At 40.2% G+C, this 19,808-nt stretch overlaps 1 protein-coding gene and 1 long non-coding RNA gene across 25 annotated transcripts in view; one reads left to right on the top strand and one right to left on the bottom strand.

The window, feature by feature from the left end:
- Positions 1-19,808, bottom strand: part of MAGI1 (membrane associated guanylate kinase, WW and PDZ domain containing 1) — a 703,366-nt gene that overhangs the window by 200,545 nt on the left and 483,013 nt on the right. Inside the window, exon 1 of one of the 24 annotated variants that reach the window (XM_072598757.1) lies at positions 12,309-12,414. The exons of the other annotated variants lie outside the window; for them this stretch is intronic. The gene's annotated coding sequence lies outside the window, so the exon portion shown is untranslated. Of the gene's footprint in view, positions 1-12,308; positions 12,415-19,808 lie in introns of those variants that run through there. 24 annotated transcript variants of the gene reach the window in all.
- On the top strand, positions 12,130-14,786 carry LOC140497608 (uncharacterized). Its single transcript, XR_011964755.1, has 2 exons — positions 12,130-12,825; positions 14,509-14,786. It is a non-coding gene; the product is annotated as an uncharacterized lncRNA (long non-coding RNA).

Genomic DNA, 19,808 nt, shown 5'->3' with positions numbered 1-19,808 from the left:
ACCATTCAGGTTATACATCTGTCTTTCCTTCAATGGATCATCATATGACCTGGACATGGTGTACCATTATCTTACCCACTGTAAAAATGAGGAAACAGAGCCTCTGTTTCTTCATCTTCACAATGGGTAGGATAATTGTATTACCTACTTCACAAAGTTATTAGAGAGAAAACATTTTGAAAACCTTTCAGTTTTTTTTACATTAGGTTCCTTGGTCCTCTCTATAGGACCTATTTTATAGGGCCAGTCAGCTTCCAGGGCAGTCACTCATTCTTTCCCATTAGCCCCCAATCTAAGAAGAAACAGCACCAAGGGTTTGCTGTATGTCCGAAAGACACTCTTAATATTGCCAGACATCAGTCATAGAGCTCTTCAGCTGTCTTATGGGAAAGCCCTAGCATGGAATTGCCAAATATGAAATGGATGCTGATGACCTGAACGCTCAAGGAAATATAGCTCTAGACTGCTTAGAGAATGCCTAAAGGATATGAATGAGTCAAGGTTGTGCCAAGCTATTTTTATATTAAAAAAAATACTGAATGGCATATAGTTCGTGTCATAGGCAATGATCCTGAAACTTCTATTATTGAGATTCAAAGATAATTGCTTGGGGATGCTCAGGAATTGTTGCCACCACCGTATCTGTCTTGGAAGGACTGTATTGAAGCAAGGTTCCTGCATGGAAGAGGGTAGAAGGCTGATCTTTTGTAAGGACATCAGAAAGTCAACCTCATTTGCCAAATCTTTTTGCTTATTTATTTGTCATGAGATATGATGAGGCCAGTTTTTCCTTAAATAAAAATTTCAAGTGTTAGAGAATATTGACATGACTCAGGGACTTGAAACTCAATTCTCAGAATATTCACATTTTCTTCAGTCTAAGGCAATATTCATTCTTTCATTCATCTGTACAGATCAGATATACCTAAGTGGGGAACCTGTGGCCTGGAGGCCACATGTGGCCCTTGAGGTCCTCTCAAGTGTGGTCCTTTGACTGAATCCAAACAATTGGTTCTGTGAAGTTTGGATTCAGTCAAAGAGCCGTATATGAGAACCTAGAGGGCCACATGTGGCCTCCAGGCCACAGGTTCCCCACCCCTAAGTCCTAAAATGTTTCCTACAAAAAAAATTATCCAACTATTCTGCCTAGCTACAGTAGTTTACAAGCTTTTTAACTCATTAAGTCAATTTAATGAGACACTCTCTTAAACTTCCTTTGAACTCCTACATCTTTCTTCACTCACATCAATTAAACTAGTGGTCTGGCTAACTGATTTGCTAAGCACATTCTAGGTAATGTGGTCGAGCGGATGGAATACCCAACTGAGAATGAAAATAGGTTCAAGTTTCAGCTTATCCATCTTCAAATTATGGGGCCAGGAGCAAATTATTTCTTACCTTCTACTTCCCCACTGCTCCTCATCTGTATATCCTGGCTTCCTTCAAGACTCATTTCCAGTCTAATGTTGGGCCAGAAGTCTTTCCCAATCCTCCTCAGTGTTAGGACCTTTTTTATGAGTTGATCTCTCACTCATCTTGTCTTGCTTGTACATAATTGTCTGCATGTTATCTTGTGCTTTAGACTTCTATGTTAGTCCTTGTGAACAGGGACTGTTTTTGGTCTTTCTTTGTAACCCAGCACTTAGCACACTGCCTGGCACATGGTATGCTAATAAAAGCTAGCTGATTAATTCAAGCATCATGTTTTCTGCCTAACAGGGTTATCAAAAAGTTCACCAGAGATGGGCACAAAGCATTATAGAAATGGAGCCTCCATGTCATGAATACATCTGATCAGAATCATACACAGTCTTAGAATTAGAAGGGAATTTTGAGGTCATCTCGCTGAGTCCAACAACTTTCTTTAAAAAGTAGGAAACAGATTCAGGGAGATTCAGTGTCTTGTGTGAAATCACATGGAACAGCTGAGATTTGAACAGACATCCCCTGCTGTGCCATCTAGACCTCTTCCCATTACACTGAGATGCCTGCTAAGATGATTCACACCTTGAGAAAGACCTAGGATACTGCTCTGAACATAGCAGGCACTGTTTGTAGAACAAACAAAATTAGCTTCCTATAAAAACCAAATTGCAAAGAGTTAAATGTCTATATCCCCTTTCAGTATTACTTTAAAAGAAAAATAAAATCGATGAGAACTTTGCCTCACTCAAAAAGTCAATATCACCCTCTCCACCTAAGTATTTCTTTGCCTGTCTACTGATATTTGGGTTTCAGTTTGCTAAAGCAAACAAAATTCCTCCCAATACCAATAAATTCAAATTCCCTTGGAAATTATGAAACAGAAATGCAAAGTACTTGTTCGGAATGTCTTCAGTTCACTGCCCAAGTCCTTTTAGGTCAGAAGTCTTGGAGCAGTCTAAGACTGCAGGGACCGTGCAAGTCAACTCAATGAGCTCCAGAGGGGTACTGACTTGTTCAGGGTATAAAATAGAATTTTGATTCTAATGCATTCTCTCTGATTCAAACATAATCTAGAATGCCATCCAGCTTCTCACACAGCAGCTTTCCAAACCATTTCACCAAACTCAAAATTCCTAATACACATTTTGCAAATCTTTTCTATTCATGCATACGTCAACCAGGGTACACAAGCAATTAGATAATTAGATGGATCTGAATTAACATGAAAAATAATAATGAAGAAGTAGCCCCAACATTCTTCAAGAAAAAATGTAGGTACTAAGTAGAGTAACCTTTAGAATAAGGAGAAAGGTGATCTGAGGTTCATGGATGCCATGTATGGAATACAAGAGAGTACAGAGATGTGCTACACGATACAGTGAAATGAGTGCAATGAGGACCTGGAGGCAGGGCAATCTCACTTCTAATGTGGGCTTGGACATTTGCTGACTATATGACCCTGAGGGAGTCCCTTAACATTTATCTTTCTCAGTTTCATCATTTGTAAAAAAGTCTCACAAGGCTGTTGTGAGGATCAAATGAAAAATTAATGCCAAGTACTTTGCAAGTCTATGAAGCATCATACCAAAGCTAGTTACTATTATTGTGAACTACATAATCACAATTCTCAGTAACTCAGTAACTTAGTCTCTGAAAATTGCCTCAAGAGAACACAGAGAGATTAAGTGATTGTGGTCACATAGATAGTCTCCTATAGAGACTGAGGGAAAGGCAATGAGAAAACAAAACAGGTAACCTGTGGGTAATTGTTGTAATGGATCCAATGAAAATATATGTGAAATGCTTTGTAAACCATAAAGTGTGATACGAATAATAGCTAATATGACTATCATTATTAATTACAAGGTAAGAATGATTTGCTGATGTATTCTCATTGGCTTTCCTATGTAGCAACAAGATGTAAATTGTAACCTCTAATTTATAGACTAAATGAAGAATGTGCATTATTTATAGCTACCCAAATAATATTGGCACTTGGGTGAGCCAAATGCCTGAACCTCTGCTAGATTGAGAGTTATGCACTCTTAGGGGACACGCCCAGTCTTGGAGGGTACCTTTGGTTGATTTGCTATGTCCGTGTCCTCTTGTGCCATGCTGAAGAATGCCTTACAAGTGAAGTTATGCTTCATTGACATTCTTTGGATGCTCCAAAAACTAAACACTGAAAAGTAATTCAAAACAGGTGCACCTTAAACTGCTCTTGACTTTGCCTATGACGACTTTCTGCTATACTTAGCGGACTGAAGGCATTACAAACTCAAGAGAGACTTCATACCAATCTCTAATAATGTTGTTTAAAAAACATGGACATGAATCTCAGCATGACCAAGAGGATGATGTTAAACATATTAATGAATCATGTCTGCAAGAAACAAGGTGGAATGACTCTGGTCACGTAATGAACTGGGTAATTTTCTAATTTGTCAGTATTGGGACAAAGAAGACAATGTTCCCATTTGGTTAAGTGAAGAAACTCACTTCAATGTTCTTGGAAAAGTGGTCTGGAACCTTGGGCCAAGGCTCCTATCATTTGACATGTGCTATGTAATAAGCGTAATAACTTCTATTGAGGCTAGATTCTTGTAAATTTCTTCATAGTGGTCTCCTAAAAAATATCCTATAAATATAACATAAGATATAAGAAAAAACAAAGTTTAAGTTCTGGTAACTAGCAAGTATGATTATGCTTTGAAAACTAAGGATGCCAATTTCATACCAATCGATGCCACAATAGAAGTGGGGCAAAGTTCTCTGCAAACTTTAACACATTACATAAATGGCAACAATTATTGTTTTATTCAATTCAATTCAATCTGATTTACATTTTGAAAAGTTCTCACTTTGTGCTACACGCAGTTCTAGGCTTTCAAGCTACAAAGAAAACCATCCTCTGCTCTCTGGGAACTTAAATTCTATTGGGGCATAAAGGATGTATACAGCTAAGTAAATACAAAATTATCTAAAAGTAATTTGAGGGGCAGGAAGTGCAACAAATGTATCTATTATTATGCTGGTAGTATTCATATTTGCAAACCAATAACAGAAAAATCAGCTTTGTTCTTAAAAAATAGTATTGTGAAAAAATAAAAAAATTCATATTTCCCAATAATACTTCAGAATGTCTCACTTATGTTTTTGTATTCTTAGCACCTCACATGGTGCTGAGCACATGGTAAACAATAAATACTTGCTGATTAATTGGTTGATAGGTATGATAGATTATTTAATATTTTTGAGTCAGAAAAGTTTGTTGACTTTAATGTTCTGTACCTTATATTTTTGCTGTTATTGGTTTTCAAGAAAAAAATTATTAATAATACTTCACAGTCTGAATAGCAAATTTATTCCAAGATAGGATAGCACAGGGCTCACTTCCTGACAGATCAGAGCATAAAATGTTGAATATTCTGGATAGTCATCTTAAGAAAGTGACAAATTTTTTTTAAACCAAAATGACTTCAAGTCTAAAAGATAAAATGTGCTTCCATTTTTAAAATATATTGTAATACACACACAAGATTATTCGATGCTTATATATACCCCAAGATAAAAATATGATTCGACTTTTTTAAAGTATGTATCATCAAAGAAATGTGTGATCAATCAGAAAAAGAGGAGGACTGGTCATGCAACCTTTGTGATCTGGATATCGTCATTGCTTTGAATCTCCATTTTCCTATATGTAAAAGGAGGAAGCTGGAATTGATGACTTTTCAATCCTTTCCAACTCGGAAAGCATGAGCATACTTGGTTAGGGGCCAGACATGGCAGATGCCCAACATACCCTAAAACATTATTGGCAGCATTTCTTAGAGAATCAAACAGCTCCAAAACACTAGAAAAAGTGGGCATCCACAGACTGAGGATTAACTGTGAATATGATGGAAAACATTTGTATTGTAAGAATCAATGAATAAGTAACTGGATAGAGTGATGCAAGATGGATCTGGAAAATTACAACCAAATAATAATGATGAAAACAAAGCCAAAGCTAAAAGGCAGCTCATCTCACCTGAAGTGCAGTGACCAATCTTGGTCCCAGAGAAGAGATGATAAAACACCTCTCACTGCTCTTGGTAGCAGAGGAGTGGGAACCACAAATGGAATGTGGGTGCAGACTGTCACAGCTAGGTTTTTTTGTCAATTTTGCTTAAATATCCTTTGTTACAAAGGAGAACTCAATCTGTTAATGAACGCAGGGTGAAAAACAAAAGATGTCACTATTTTTAAAAAGAAGCTGTACATATTGTATTAGTATCTACTATAACTTCAAAGACCTAGAGGATGGAAGTTTGGGCAGCTTCTCTGTGCAGGGTTTATAAGAGAGTATGGCAAAGAATCCCTTAGGATGGAAAGGAAGTGATGGGTTGTGACCTCCATTGTTGCAGAGAAGATGCAAGATCACAGATTCATTGAAGTTTCCAGGGAGAAACTTCAGTTTCTATAGGGGTGGATACATAGGATTACAGATTAGTGCTTGATGGAAACAGAAAGATCATTTAGCCCAAACCAGACACTTTGCAGATGAAGAAATGTGAGGCCCCAGGAGTCATTAAGGGAGTTTCCCAAGGTCACACAGGCAATAAAGAGCCAAGCCAGTACTTGAACCCAGAGTACCTAAATCTAAGTCCAATATAGCATCGATGAGATTATATCTGTCACTTGTTTTTAAAGTCTGACAGTAACAAACTGAAAAGGAACGGTATTTCTCAGGACTTAATATATATTGTGGCATAAATCTTTCTATGGAAACCCCTGACAGAATCTAGGCATGTCACGGATCCTATCTTTCTGAATGCTGTCATGGATGAAAACAGCTGGACAGAAGAAAATGGAGTTCTTGCTCTTGAATGGTTGAATAACAAAGGCAGATAAGCCAGATGTTCACCGGTCTGCTGTCTGGAAGGAGGGGTTAATTTACGTTAAAGTGATTTCATGGAACCACTGGTCAAGAATGGTCTCATTTCCATGGAACCATGGCCCTCCTTCCTCACTCAAGACCTGTGCTAGTTTTGCTTAATACGGAAGCATCCATCACAGGGAAGGAAAGTCATGCCCAATAATTAGTATTAAAAAGTAAACAAATACTCCTTGAAATATGCTCTAATGCAAATGAATGGCAGTATCAGAGTCCTCCCAAATTACTTATTATATCTATAAAAGGGCTTTAAAAAAAAGTGTCAGTGAATACTCTGTTCACCCAGGTCCAGTTAGTTGCCTTTAGTGATCACAGATTAACAACATTTTTGTTCTCAAAACATATTTTTTGGGTAGGAAAATGGTCTTGCAACATGTGAGAAAAGGGTCAGGTGAACAGAATCCATTTGAACTTCATGCTTGCAATCTGCATAGGAATCTGCACAGGTATGGAGTATAATTCTATGGTACTATGGATAGAGAACTGGACTTGGGGGTCAAGAAGACTGAGTTCTAATCTGGACTCAGATACTTACTAGCTGTGTAACTCTGAGCAAGTCACTTAACCTCCATCTGCCTCAATTCCCTCATCTGTAAAATGGGGATAATAATAGTAACCACCCCACAAGGCTATTGTGAGGATCAAATAAATGGAAAGTGTTATATAAATGCTAGCTATTATTACAGTGATTAATAATTACTGGATAGTTCAACATCCCCTGAATCTTCCTTATTTCTTACAAAGATTTCATTCTTAAAAAGATTCCGGTCCAACGGGCCCATAGTAGCCGGCAAAGCCTGTTCACCTTTCTCAATAGAAATGTCTAGGTAGTAGGGATGTGACTACATTCCCCAAAACAGCACAAGTTACCATTAGAGATGCAACACTAGGGAAGAAAAAAGAGCAGAGTGTTTCTCAGCTTGGCCTCTTGACCAAAACAGCCCCAGAGATTTACTCCCACTTTAAGGCAGAAAAGGCTATATTTTCTGGGTTAGAGATGTCTCATTCATCTGTGAGCAGCCTGGCTTTCTCACTATTGGTAAAATGTACAAAGAAACTATGGGATCCTAGCTAAATCTCTAATTCCAGGTCATCCCAGTGGCCTCTCACCTGAACATTAAGAGCCACTATGACTAATTACAATGCTTCCTCCGTATTTTCTTTCTTTTTTTCTTTTTCTTTTGGAACAGAAGGGTTTGGCCTATACTTGGTTTATGGCAACCAAAGAAGAAAAAGACATAGATTTCTCCCACAAGTTACAGAAGTAAGGTAAACCTTTTCCAATTGATCTTTATTACCCACTCATAGGAAGCAAAGGGGACAGCAAAGGGGATGGTGTGCTGAGCATGCGATGAGGAAGCCCTAAGTTCAAATTCTGTTTCAGACACTTACTACTTATGTGACCCTGGGCTTAGAAATAGAATTAGGAGTAGATCACTTAACCTCTCCTAGACTCAATTTCCTTACTTGTGAAGTGGGAATAATAGTTCCTACATCCCAGGGTTGTTGTGAAGAAAACATGATGACGCTTGTAACTACTGACATTCATATAAATCAACAGCCTTGATTAAGTGGCCCTGGTGTGCCATGCACTGTGCTGGGCATGGGAGAGATGAAAATAAAAGTCAAACTTTTATTTTATTTTATATTATGTTATGTTATATTACATTTATTATATCATGTTATACTATATTTTATGCATATGTATAATATATAATATATGTAATATATATAATACACAAGGAGCTATCATCTATTAATAGCTAATATTTATAGCTATTAAAATGCTTTAAAATGTACAAACTACTATACAAACAAATGATTTAAATTCTCCTGTCCATAGACAACTTCCAAGGCTATAAGTTGTGGGAGGTGGAGTTTCATTATTGGGAACTCACCACACTCATGAAATCACAGGTTTGGAACAAAGCCAGAGAATACAAATGATACTCTCTTAGAGAGACCCAGTTATGATCCAGGTACAATGGAGAGCTGGACTCCTAGTCAGAAAAACCTGCTTTCAAATTCTCCCTCTGATACATATGGGCAACTCACTTGTCCTCTCAGTGGTCACTAAAACTGTAGTTTTGGAGAAAGCACTGACCTGTATTGGTAGAGGGAGGAAAAGTAAAAGCACAGGCCTCTTCTCCTCAAACACATTCAGATATTGTTCAGTCATGTCCAATTCTTTGTGACCCCATGGACCGCATGCAGGACTCTTCTGTCTTCCACTATTTCTCTAGGTCTAGTCTTTACAGAATACAGAACATACACTTTCCTTTCCATAAATTTAAGTGAATCCACTAAATGGGCAGCAGAATTCATACTCACCCACATGATCTCCTTAAAGGCAAAAGAGTCTTCCAAGGTATCACCCAGCGCTAAGCCCTAAGATCTAGGGAAGGGAAGCCCTTTGGCCAACACCCTTCTATCCTGTCCCTAAAGGATCCTTCTTCCATTCCTTTAGCTGAGGAAGTAAAACAAACATGTGGCTCTTCACAGTTGGTGGATGGGCAGTGTCCAGCCTTTAACAGAATGTGGAAGTCCTTGAACATACTTCTCCTTAAACATCCTGTAGCTTTCTGATGCTCTATTGGCATGGGGGAAGAAAACAGTCTGGCCAGACCAAGAACATCTATTTCAAATGTGAGTCAACCTATGTTTAGCAAATGTTACCTTCCATGATTCACATTCACTTACACATAACTAGAATAGACACGTTTCAAGGGAGAGCCTCTTCCAAGAAGAGTTTAACTAAGTGAAGTCTCCATTTCTCTATTTGTAACAGTTTCACTTAGTATATTACACTTTTGAAATAGACAAGAAAGAAAGCAAATGTCATCTGCACTGCTACAATTTTCTCTCCAGAATCCAACCAGGGGGTGTGGCTCTAATTTCTCCAGCTGGCTCTTAGAGAAGCTTTAAAATTAAATTTGAAATCCCCCTAACCATAGCAATCTTATTTCCAAAGGTAATACCAGTTGAGCTAGGGTGGGTGGGCAGGCACAAAAATGAATTATTTAATTAATAAAGCCTCCAGGAAGGAGGGAGGAAAGGACTTCAAATACTAAGAGATTTTTCAATATAGACTACCTATTAAAGACCAAGAAAACTTTCATCCTCATTGAGCTAATCAAGAAATAACTATAAAAGGCATTCACCAGAACAGTACTGACTGCCTTAACAACTACCACTATATCATGTCTGAGCACTAATTGAGATTTTTTTTAAAACAGACCTGTGATTTCATTTACATAGAGAGCTAGGTAGAAAGTTCCTAGTTTAAAAAAAAAAAATCATCTCTCAAAGGTTCTCAAAACCTTCTGTATAATTCATTCCAGTTCTCTGATACCAGCCCAGAAGGCCCCTCAGAAGTCATGGAGACCAACCCTCTTATTTTATCCTCTCAGATGTGGAAACTGAAGCTGCTGGCCCAAGGACGTCCAGGTAATAAGCGTAAGAGGAAGGATTTGAACTATAGGCCTCTGACTTGAGACCCCAGACTCTGCTACACTGCAGGAATAAGCATAATAATGTTAAAAACATAAGTTCTTCATCTGGGGTCTGCACTCCTGGGGTCTATGGATGGATTTTGGAGAGTATGAGAAAGGGAGGCTGGGAAAAAATATATACACACACATATGTGGGTGTGTGAGTGTATATGTGTCTATCTACATATCTTTATTTCAATAAGGGCTTTCCTTTGTAATCTTTTTGTATTTTATCTTATGCATTTAAAAACATGACTCTTGAGAAGGGGTTTATAGACTTCTAACTGCCAAAAAGATAGATAGATAAATGGATGGATGGATGGATGGATTGATGGATGGGCAGAGAGATGGGATAGACAGTATTTATTAAACACGAGCCATTCAGTGCTAGGTTTCTGGCTCTAGGGATATAAAAACAAGACAGTTTCTACTCTCAAGGGGCTTATATTCTAGTGACCGCAGACAACACTTGAAGGGGACTGAGGAAGGCAATTGGCATGAAGGTCTGAAGGAGGTTTGGACAGCAGAGGGAGTTGGGACATAAATGATTTCTGGGACTTCTGATAATATGGTGGTTCAGGGCTAGGAGGAATCACTACCAATCATTGAGTCAGAATGGAATTATCCTCACAAGGGGTAAGGCAGCTGTTGTATGGGTGGAACATATCATACCATAGAAAAAAAAGTGTCTGTCTTAGAGAATGAGCTGGGTATTGACAGGTTAAGGGACTTCTCCAGAGTCAAACAGCTGATGAACAAGAGAGGTAGGATTCCTACCAAGATCCTTGGACTCCAGACCCTATTCTTCCCTCTGTATCATTCTCCCTCTTGGGCACTGAGTGACTTGACCAGTACCACACACAGCACGTCAGAAGCAGGTCTTGAACTCAGCTCTCTTGACTGAGCCCAGCTCACTTCACTGTGCTATACATCCAGTAAATTGGCATATCAGCTCAGACAAGCATTTTACCAAAAAGATCACTATCTTCTGCCAATGCAAGGGATTGGGGGGTCACATACTATAGACAACCTAAGAGCCCCAAATCCCAATTACCCTTGGTCCTTGTTTACAGCCACACCATCACAAAGTGATCACAATCTTTCCCAGATAATAGTAAATTCTTCATTTTTCTCAGTACTGCCTTTGGGATTCACACACTACATGGTACCATACTAGGGAGTCAGGGGCACAAGTTCCACAGATGGGCTGGAGTGATCACCAGGTACACTAGCCACCACTCGCATGCAATCATCTATTGGCGGCTCTGATGAAGTCCCAATTTAGATGTAAGCACTTCTAGCCGAATTCCCCTCAGTTTATTGAGCTACACTGGCCTTAGTCTGAACAAGCGAGCCAATGTCATCGTTCATTTAAGGAATTCGTGCTTTTTCAACCCAGCCCTATTGCCAGAAAGCAAAAACCAAAGGAGGTGGCTGGCCGGCAAATAGGGTTAATCCCGGCAGGTAATCCACATTCAGCTCAGTTGGACAGCATTCTCTGGCTGGCAGAGTCTGAATCCCATTCAGCATCTTTCTCACCCTGTCAGCAGCCACAGAAGGCTAGCTCCTCATTCTGTGGATCTGTTTCTGCAGGCAAACGGGCATCTGAGTATGGAGAGCAGGGGCTCACTGCCACAGCTCTGCTGGGGAATGACGAGCTGTACAATAGAACCCAACACAAAAGGCCATCCTTTTCATCCTTTCTATTTCTCCATTTTCTCCAGCTGAGCTACAGCTTCATTCAAACACCACTTAAAAGAAAAAAAAAATACAAGCCATAGAGGGGCAGGGGTGAGGGGAGAGGAATCCACCAGCTAATTAACTAGAAATCATCAAATGAAGTTGGGAGTGAAGGGCATGTGGGCTAGGAGGGCAGGTGGAGGAGGGGAAGGGGACCCCTGCTCTCATCATACTCCACCCAAGGTAAAGCCTTCCAAACCCATCTCTCCAAAGCAAAATGAACATAAGGAAATAGTTGCTTATTTTCTTTTTCTGTTTCCCTTTTACAAGAAGAAGGGGGAGGGGGGAGATCTGCCAAGGCTCCCTTAGATTAGAAGGAGCAGCGAACAGCCCAGCATTCTCAGCACGAGCTGGCCCTGTGTGGAGATATAATTGCACAGAAAACATGGCTGGCTGGTACATCATTAGATTCAAACAAGCAGCCGCGGCTCAGGCATCTTCAGTTCCCAGGAAGATTTCCCCGTGTGCTGCTGTTACCAGCTGCATAGCATCACAGCAGTGAGCTTTTCAGGTTGGGGAGAATCAAGTTAATGCACTTCCAATGGCAAAAGGAAGCCAGAACTGCCATCCCTCCCAAGCCCCAGCTCCGTTTGTTTGTCTGCTCATTCATTCATCCGTCCTCTTTCCCTCCCTCCCTCCTTCCTTCCTCTCTCTGTACCCCTCTCTGTCACTCCCACAACCAAGGACAGAAAGGCAAGAACTCCCACCCTTACCTGGCCCAGTGCAACTTGCCCAGCCCCAAGGAGGCAGATGGAGGAGGAGGGAGGAGGAAATCAGCTCAGCTCCCCTGGCTGATGAGCCACAGCTCCATCTCCAGGCATCTGAACAAGCCCCTACGAGCAGCTGCTTCTTTCATCAAGCCCAAAGGCACAGCAAACGAGTCCTCCTGCCCAGTTAGACAGCTTAGTCAACGTCTGCTGCCAGTTCTTAGGGGAAGAGCCAGCCTCCCCTGTCCCTCTCTCCCCCTGGTGTGCATCCGCCCATCTCCATGTGGCCTTCGGATAAACAAGGCTTTCACACCACCCACTGTGAGGCCCACGTGATGCTGACAGCCAACAGTCTTGGGGGGATAGGGGGTGGGTGGGAAGGGAAGACAGCCACATAGAAATCAGCTGCCCCCTGGGTCCCTGAAGGCCTCTCCAGAGTCAGAGAGTGAGATAAGATCATGAGGACAAAGGTGGGTCTGATGAGACCCTAATAACTGGAAAAGGACTCATGCACAGCAGGAAGGTAAGAAGGAATTTTAAAGTGCCTACTAAGTGCCAGGCACTATATTAAGCTCCGCACAAACAATATTTTATTTGGACCTCCCAACAACCCTGGGAAGTAGGTACATTATTATCTTGCATTTTACAGATGAGGAAACTGAGGAAGACAGAGTTCAGTCACTTGCCCTGGGTCACACAGCCAGGAACTGTCTGAAGCTGGATTTGAACCTGGGACTTCCTGACTCCAAGTCTAGCCTCTATCCAATATGCCACCTAGTCACTTCTAGTTGCACAGGAGATACTTTAATTGGAAAAGATTGGGCTCAGTCCTGGGTGAGTGGGCCACATTTCAGGACAAGGGGGACCAGGAGACACCTGGTGGATACAGTCCCAGGACTTTTTCTTAATGAGGTAGTATGGAGCATTGGACAGTTATACTGGGAGTATGTGACCATGAACAAGTCTCTTAATCTCTGTAGGCTTAGGTTTCTTCATCTATAAAATGAAACTAATAATAAATGCAATCCCATGACAGGTCACATGGCTCATGTGATGATGCAGGGGATTTGAAAGGGGAGAACCTGGATTCAAATCCTGCCACTAACACTTACTGGCCAGGAGCAATCACTTGACCTTTCCAGGTTTCAGTTCCTTCATATGTAAAATAAGGGTGATGACTTTGGTGACCTCTGTGATCCCTGTCACCCCTAAATCCAGCACTTACTGATCCCAACCACAAATTTAAAAAAGAAAAGAAAGAAAAAGAAAGAAACCTTCTTATAATCAGGCTAGTTTTGTTTTCTAAGAAATTTTTTTCAATTTTACTTCCAATTTCAAGTTTACCATGGCTGGGGATAGCACAGGCATTAATGGAAAATAATTAACTAAATGGAAATGGCCTATGATGTGGCTCCTGCCACATAATAATGGCTAACCTGCCAAGGAGAAGCCAGTCTTGATTTATTTGAAATACTATAACTTAGGATTGAAAAAAAAAATTGCTTTTTTAAGCTATAGGAAAAGACAAGAGCATAGATGAGAGAGAAAGAAAACAGCTTTAGAGTTCCAAGAAGGACCCTCATCATGTCTGGAAAATACACTATCCAAAGTAAGAGTTAATAGCAGATTACTTTGTTTGGGGGAGGGGGGAAGCAGATTTGAAAGGCAAATTTGAAGGCAGAAAAGTTTCCTCAAAGACAACTCCAGTGATGTCACCACATGGAGAAAACAGATCTGACTCCTATCAGATTCATGGGTAAAGTGGGAGAAATGCCTGAGCTGGTAACCGTAAGGGGAGTGAAGGAGGATGAACTGTCTCTGTTAGTAAACAGGTAAGTTTCACTCCATCCTGGAAACTGATTACAGTACTTCAGTTTTCCTGCTGTGGCAGCCCCCCAGAAGGGATTGTTAGAAGCCGGAAACCTTATCATTAGGATCTATGATGCAGCCTTTCCCAGGGAAAGCAGAGTGGTATTAAGTGAGCACAGGTAACCCACGTAGGTGGCAGCAGCATTTACTCCACTTTCCTGCCTTCCCACTGACACCCCCATTTTCAGCCTCATAGCCTTGAACTGCATTGAGAGGGGTCAGGGAATGAATAAAGGAAAATGGTGAAAAAGATTGAGAACTCTCTAAAAATGTTAATCTAAGAAATGGTAGCTTAAATCCAAATCCCTAGAAGTTTGTCTTTTTTTTTTTTTTTTAGGCCGGACAGAGAACTATCTTGTGCTTTGAATTGGTCAAAAAAAGAAAAGGAAAAAAAGAACGAAAATGCAAACTACTCTCAGATTCTGATCTGGAAGACTCACTCAGCTTATTTCCCATTGTGCTCGATTTTCTCAGCCGCCTTCTCAATACTGCGGGTAAATGCTACTGGAATCAACGGAATGAGAACTTTGGAATGATGTCACCATTCTTTTGTCCACCCCCACTAATATATATGAAAATGGGCTTCCTTTGAGTAAATCCCCCTTTTGTCTCACACTGAGCCCCTGAATTATTTTGCCTGTGGACTAGCTTGGGGAAACTGGAATTGACATCCGTCTAATAATCTGACCAGGAGTGGCTCTAAGTTGTGACTTGCACAAGCATTCCAAAACTTCTCACTCAGACGCAAACAACTTGAGAACCACCATCGTAAGGTTTGTGTAAGGCTTGTGAAAAATACAGAGCAGCCTTCGAACTTTCATGGCAAGGGCTCACAGATGGCATTTATTAGGAAGCAGGTAGAGTGCTAGGAAGTAGGAACGGATGGGACAAAAAAGAGAAAATCCAAAAGTCTCTGTCCTTAAACAACCTTGTTTACTGGGGGATACAAGAGGCATGCAAATAATTAAGAAAACACAAAATAACTACAAGAGACTGACTACATGGGGGCAGGGTGGATAACACAGGCTTTCCATAGGAGATGAGGCTTGAGTAGTGTTTTGAAGGAAGCTAGAGACTTTACAAGTCAAAGAATGGAAGTTCATTCCAGACCTAAATGACCATGTGTGCAAAGATGTGGAGATGGGAAACATATTTCTTGTTCAGGTAATGGCAACCAAGACAATTTGGGTCAGAGATGTCATTCCTTCTGGAAGGGACATTAAACATATTCTTCCTGAAACCAGAATGGAAAGATGAATGGGAGCTAGAGTGTGAAGAATGATTTTTCTGCAACCAGAATGTAGAATGCTGGTGGATTTCAGGGCCCAAAGTTTCTCAGAAAAGATAAAACCCCTTCCACCTCTAACCAAACATCCCAGAAACCTATTCCTGTTTACTTACAAAAAACAATGCCATATCTTGAGCTAGCAATCACCTCAGAGACTAAGATGCAGTTAGACTGATTTTAGAGGTTAAAAAAAAAAAATTGGGTGTTTTTTCCCCCAAAGGATTCTTCTGGACAGACACCATCAATTTATCTATGAAGTGAGCAGATGTCAGAGTAACAAGAAGACTAATTTCCATCTATATTCATATGTAAACATATAGTACAGGCAAGACCTAAGGAACCAGAGTCTCTCCTCTATCTAACTATCAATTAACTAACCCCAGCTCTGTCTCAACAAATAGCACATGTAAGGCCTTTGAAGAAAGTTTGGAGATTAAGCCTGATTTAATCTCTATCAGTTCTGTATGGCATGACAACATTATGATATAAATTTGAGGGTTGGCTAGCTTGAGGGTGTTTTTACATCTAACTCAACTGGGCCACCCAGGGTTTATTTTCTGTGTGGTAGGTATGATTCTTATGGGCTGAAAATGTGTGGCTGCGTTGAAGTCATCACTGGTTGAGGGAGTACCCACACCAAAGGAATAATGGACCCTTTCAAATACCGAGGTATGTTTTTTGTCATAATGATGGCAATTCCATCACAAAGGAGACATCCCATTGGTGGCTTCTGTCTAATATGACTACAATGCTTTCCATCCTCATCCTGACAGGGGAACAACATGGATACAGATAAATATAAAACATATGACTTTTTTCAAGCCTCTCCCTTGGTGCCCCCTTCTGTAGGAAACCTTTTCTAATTCCCTCATTTCTTAATGCTTTCTTCCTCTTCAAATACATTGAAGTTATGCTGATTGGAGACTATTTTGACCCAGAAAATACCAGCTTGGGAAGTGAACAGCTGGCCAAGAAGGTGGTGAGATGGGATGCAGAGACTGGGATTTGGATTTCTAGAACAAGGCTTAAGAAATTACAGTCTCTTAGCTGGGATGTAGTATATCTAATGAGGGTCAGAAAGAGTATCTCTGCTTGGAGACTTACAGATCTAATCAAGAGACCTTTAGATTAAAAGTAAAAGGGGGCAGGGGAAATATTCCCCCCCCCAACTTTAAAGTCAGTTAATGGTAGTGGGACAGAGGAAGAAGAATACAAGTGGGAAAACCAAGTAATTCCCATGGGAAGAGAGTAATAAATACCTTTCCTATCAGTAATAACAACAGCTTTTTTTAAAAAAAAATTGAGGTTTTGCAAAGCAGTATGTAATTGCTCTCCTTTGATCCTCACAGTAACTCTATGAAGTAGATGCTATTAAGATCCCAATTTCATGGTTACAAAAACTAAGGCTCAGAGTGGCTTAAGTGACTTGATTGTGGTCAAACAGCCAGTAAATGCTTAGGCAGGATCTGAACTCAGGTCTTCCTGACTCTTAGTCCAGAGCTCCATCCACCAAACCATCTAACTGCCTGGATTTATCATGTATTGATTGCAGGTCACTGCATGAGTATACAAGGTCACACAGTAGATACTTGGGGTGTACTGGATGATGATGACAGAGAAAGGAAGGGGAAAAAAGTCTACCAAAGAAAGCGATCTTGGAAAGATCAGGACAAAAAATGATTAATAGGGAAATGAAATTGAAAACAAGGACAACCACCACCATCTCATGTTGATATTGAGCCGAGAGTATGCATAGGGCTTTACATGTGTTATTTCATTTGATCTTCACAACAACTCTATGAAGTAGGTACTACTATCATGCCTATATTACAGATGAGGAAACTAAGGCTCAGAGCAGTTAAATGACTTCTTCAGGGACGAATAGCAAATAAGGGTCTAAGGCAAGATTCAAATACAGCTCTTCCTGCCAACACAGGAAAGATAAGATGAAAGAATTTCAGTATGCTGAGCTTGGAAGAGACCCCTTTGGTCAGGAATAAACGATGCCTTTCTAGAAATGTTTGACACTTGTCAAGTAGAAGACTACTTGTTTTACTTTCCCTTGATGTCAGAGGACAGAGAAAGAAACAATGAGTAGTAGCTACAGGGAGGCAGATTTAGGTTTGAACTAACAATGTGGCAAAGCACTGTGATGGGTGTTGCCCCCATAGAATTCAGGTAAGATAGCTTATGACTTCGTGGGGCTTATGGCATCAACACAACGAACTATAAATACATAGGAATGCATCTTTAGTTCATCAAACAATTTTTAAAAATTGCTTTATGAGGTCACTGGGAAGATTGGGGAAGACTTTTGGAGGAGGTGGAATTTAAGGAAAAACTCCCTAAAAAATTAGATATCTTCACAAGGAGAATTAGATCCCTTGGAAGAAAGCGAGCTCCACATTATTGGCTTAAGATACTGAAGAGGGGATTTTCCCACAGGTACAGGTAAGACTACAACTGTGGGGCACCTTCCAACACCAAGACTCTGGATTTTCTCATTCTAAATCATAAGCTTCTTGAGATCAGAGACTGTGTGATGTAATTCATTTGTAAAACCATTTGATTTGCTCAAGAGTAGAAACATGACATAAGTGGAAAATTACAATCTGAAACAAGTAAGAAATGGTTCATAGACACTGTTACCTTAAAATATCAAGAAGCACTTTCTGTTCCCCATCTCCCTTAGATAATCACAGCACTGAATGGTAACCTCCATCAGAGGGGGCATCAATAATACTGAAATGACTGACCAGGAGATTATTATTTTTTTCAACTCAGAGAAGACATTCGGTGAGTTCCTTTCTCCCCTTCCCCACCTGCCACCATTTCACAAGTCTTCTTTCTCCCCTCCTGAAATGACTTTAAATATATTTTGCTCTTCAAACACTGCCTCTCCACCCACCCCACCACTATCACATACACACTGTGTCCTCTGTCTCTCCCTTTCCCTCTCCCTCCCTGTCCCTCTCTCTCCTCTCTCTCTCTCTCTCTCTCTCTCTCTCTCTCTCTCTCTCTCTCTCTCTCTGTCTCTGTCTCTCTCTCACACACACACACACACACACACACTTATCCACTTGAATGTAAACTCTTCAAAGAAGATATAGGGGCTTTCATTTTTCTCTTTTTATCATCTCTAACACATACACACACACACACACAGATGATTACTGAATTACAGATGTAGTTGGAAGTAAATGAATTCTATGAAATAACCAAGATGACTTGTGATTCACCATTAATGAGTGCACTGAAGAAGAAACTTCCTGGGATACCCAAGTTTTATTTTTGTCTGGAATATACCATTAGATTGATAGTATAACTAAGTTTCCTTTATCTTCAGGGATGTGAAAATGGCCATTTTGGAAATGTATTCAGTATAGCCATCAATATTAATTAAAAAGAAATGTAGCAGATAGAGAACAGACCTGTTGGGGAGAGGGACAGAGACAAAAACAGAAAGAAGATAAAGAGAGGAGAGAGAGAGAGAGAAACACCAAAACACTCTAAACTCTGTAATTAGAATACCAAAATTAAGATCCTCAAAAAGCTCTTTTTTTCCTACTCCTAAAGAAAATACAAAGTAATTTTGGGGTGTGGAAGAAAAGTAGTAACCACTTGAGGAAGGAGGAAGAATTTGAAAAAGGCCTCATGAAGGAAGAGAAGCTTGAGCTTAGTTTTGAAAAGAAGGATGGATTCCAAGAGGAGAGCATCCAGTCAATGAACATCTTATACAAAGGAATGAAGTCAGAAAATGAAAAATCAAGAATGCAGCATCACAAATATACACCAGTTGCATTGGAAAAGACAGTCCATGAAGGAGAGTGATAGGAACCAAACTGGAAATGTAATTTGGGGACAGACTGTGAAAGGTTTTCAATCAGTTCAAAATGAATCTTTAACCATATCCTCTGGCACATTTTGAAATGGGGCAGTTATTAAGTATATTGTATCTTTATAGCACAATTCCTCTCTAGTACTGAAAGTAACACTTCTGTGACAGCAAAGAACTGCAAATAAGATAACGGGTCATTGCCTGGGGGATGGCTAAACAAATTTTGGCGCATGAATGTAATAGAATATTATAATAGAATGTTATAAGAAATTATGAATATGATGAATACAGAGGAGCATGGGAAAGCTTCTGTGAACTGCTGTAACATGAAGTAACCAGAGTAAACAAAGACAAAACAAACAAAAACAATTTGGGGCAAAGCCAAGATGGTGGAGGAGAAAGATGCTTCCCCCACAGCCCACAAAGTACCTGTTAAAAATGACTCTCAACAAATTCTAGAGCAGCAGAAGCCACAGAACAACAGAATGAAAGAGGTTTCCAGCCAAAGGTA

This window comes from Notamacropus eugenii, chromosome 3, assembly GCF_028372415.1.
Source record: "Notamacropus eugenii isolate mMacEug1 chromosome 3, mMacEug1.pri_v2, whole genome shotgun sequence".
NCBI lineage: Eukaryota > Metazoa > Chordata > Mammalia > Diprotodontia > Macropodidae > Notamacropus > Notamacropus eugenii.
This window is presented reverse-complemented; position numbering and strand designations above follow the sequence as displayed.